General features: G+C 57.7%; 1 protein-coding gene across 3 annotated transcripts in view; it reads left to right on the plus strand.

Moving 5' to 3' along the window:
- Positions 1 to 2,500, plus strand: part of zgc:173742 (DNA topoisomerase I, mitochondrial) — a 27,266-nt gene that overhangs the window by 12,892 nt on the left and 11,874 nt on the right. The window lies entirely within an intron of this gene.

Below are 2,500 nucleotides of genomic sequence, written 5' to 3' on the forward strand. Positions count from 1 at the left end.
TGGGTCTGCGTGTGTGTGTGACTGGGTCTGGTGTGTGTGTGTGTGCCTGGGTCTGTGTGTGTGTGTATGTGTGCCTGGGTCTGGTGTGTGTGTGTGTGTGCCTGGTCTGTGTGTGTGTGTATGTGTGCCTGGGTTCTGTGTGTGTGTGTGTGTGTGTGTGTGTGTGCCTGGGTCTGTGTGTGTGTGTGCCTGGGTCTGTGTGTGTGTGTGCCTGGGTCTGTCTGTGTGTGTGTGTGTGTGCCTGGGTCTGTGTGTGTGTGTGTGTGTGTGTGTGCCTGGGTCTGTCTGTGTGTGTGTGTGTGTGTGCCTGGGTCTGTCTGTGTGTGTGTGTGTGTGCCTGGGTCTGTGTGTGTGTGTGTGTGTGTGTGTGTGCCTGGGTCTGTGTGTGTGTGTGTGTGTGTGTGCCTGGGTCTGTGTGTGTGTGTGTGTGTGCGCCTGGGTCTGTGTGTGTGTGTGTGTGTGTGTGTGCGCCTGGGTCTGTGTGTGTGTGTGTGTGTGTGTGTGCGCCTGGGTCTGTGTGTGTGTGTGTGTGTGTTGTGTGTGTGTGTGTGTGCCTGGGTCTGTGTGTGTGTGTGTGTGTGGCCTGGGTCTGTGTGTGTGTGTGTGTGTGTGCCTGGGTCTGGTGTGTGTGTGTGTGTGCCTGGGTCTGTGTGTGTGTGTGTGTGTGCTGGGTCTGGTGTGTGTGTGTGTGCCTGGGTCTGGTGTGTGTGTGTGTGTGTGTGTGCCTGGGTCTGGTGTGTGTGTGTGCCTGGGTCTGGTGTGTGTGTGTGCCTGGGTCTGTGTGTGTGTGGTGTGCCTGGGTCTGTGTGTGTGTGTGTGTGCCTGGGTCTGTGTGTGTGTGTGTGTGCCTGGGTCTGTGTGTGTGTGTGTGTGTGTGCCTGGGTCTGTGTGTGTGTGTGTGTGTGCCTGGGTCTGTGTGTGTGTGTGTGTGTGTGCCTGGGTCTGTGTGTGTGTGTGTGTGCCTGGGTCTGTGTGTGTGTGTGTGTGTGCCTGGGTCTGTGTGTGTGTGTGTGCTGCCTGGGTCTGTGTGTGTGTGCGCCTGGGTCTGTGTGTGTGTGCGCCTGGGTCTGTGTGTGTGTGTGCCTGGGTCTGTGTGTGTGTGTGACTGGGTCTGTGTGTGTGTGTATGTGTGCCTGGGTCTGGTGTGTGTGTGTATGTGTGCCTGGGTCTGGTGTGTGTGTGTGTGTGCCTGGGTCTGGGTGTGTGTGTGTGTGTGCCTGGGTCTGGGTGTGTGTGTGTGTGTGTGCCTGGGTCTGGGTGTGTGTGTGTGTGTGTGCCTGGGTCTGGGTGTGTGTGTGTGTGTGTGCCTGGGTCTGGGTGTGTGTGTGTGTGTGTGCCTGGGTCTGGGTGTGTGTGTGTGTGTGTGTGTGTGTGTGTGTGGCCTGGGTCTGGGTGTGTGTGTGTGTGTGTGTGTGCGCCTGGGTCTGTGTGTGTGTGTGTGTGTGTGTGTGTGTGTGTGTGTGTGTGCGCCTGGGTCTGGGTGTGTGTGTGTGTGTGCCTGGGTCTGGGTGTGTGTGTGTGTGTGTGTGTGTGCCTGGGTCTGGGTGTGTGTGTGTGTGTGTGTGTGTGTGCCTGGGTCTGGGTGTGTGTGTGTGTGTGTGTGCGCCTGGGTCTGTGTGTGTGTGTGTGTGTGTGTGTGTGTGTGTGTGCGCCTGGGTCTGGGTGTGTGTGTGTGTGTGTGTGTGTGCGCCTGGGTCTGGGTGTGTGTGTGTGTGTGTGTGTGCGCCTGGGTCTGTGTGTGTGTGTGTGTGTGTGTGCGCCTGGGTCTGTGTGTGTGTGTGTGTGCGCCTGGGTCTGTGTGTGTGTGTGTGTGCGCCTGGGTCTGTGTGTGTGTGTATGTGTGCCTTGGTCTGGTGTGTGTGTGTGTGCCTGGGTCTGGTGTGTGTGTGTGCCTGGGTCTGGTGTGTGTGTGTGCCTGGGTCTGTGTGTGTGTGTGCCTGGGTCTGTGTGTGTGTGTGTGCCTGGGTCTGTGTGTGTGTGTGTGCCTGGGTCTGTGTGTGTGTGTGTGCCTGGGTCTGTGTGTGTGTGTGCTGGTGTGTGTGTGTGTGTGCCTGGGTCTGTGTGTGTGTGTGTGTGTGTGTGCCTGGGTCTGTGTGTGTGTGTGTGTGTGTGTGCCTGGGTCTGTGTGTGTGTGTGTGTGTGTGTGTGTGTGTGTGTGTGTGTGTGTGTGTGTGTGTGTGTGCCTGGGTCTGTGTGTGTGTGTGTGTGCCTGGGTCTGTGTGTGTGTGTGTGTGCCTGGGTCTGTGTGTGTGTGTGTGTGCCTGGGTCTGTGTGTGTGTGTGTGTGTGCCTGGGTCTGTGTGTGTGTGTGTGTGCCTGGGTCTGTGTGTGTGTGTGTGTGTGTGTGTGTGCCTGGGTCTGTGTGTGTGTGTGTGTGTGTGCCTGGGTCTGTGTGTGTGTGTGTGTGCCTGGGTCTGCGTGTGTGTGTGTGTGTGTGTGTGCGTGTGTGTGTGTGTGTGTGTGCCTGGGTCTGCGTGTGTGTGTGTGACTGACTGGGTCTA

The sequence above is a fragment of the Electrophorus electricus genome, chromosome 4, assembly GCF_013358815.1.
Source record: "Electrophorus electricus isolate fEleEle1 chromosome 4, fEleEle1.pri, whole genome shotgun sequence".
In the NCBI taxonomy this organism is placed as follows: domain Eukaryota; kingdom Metazoa; phylum Chordata; class Actinopteri; order Gymnotiformes; family Gymnotidae; genus Electrophorus; species Electrophorus electricus.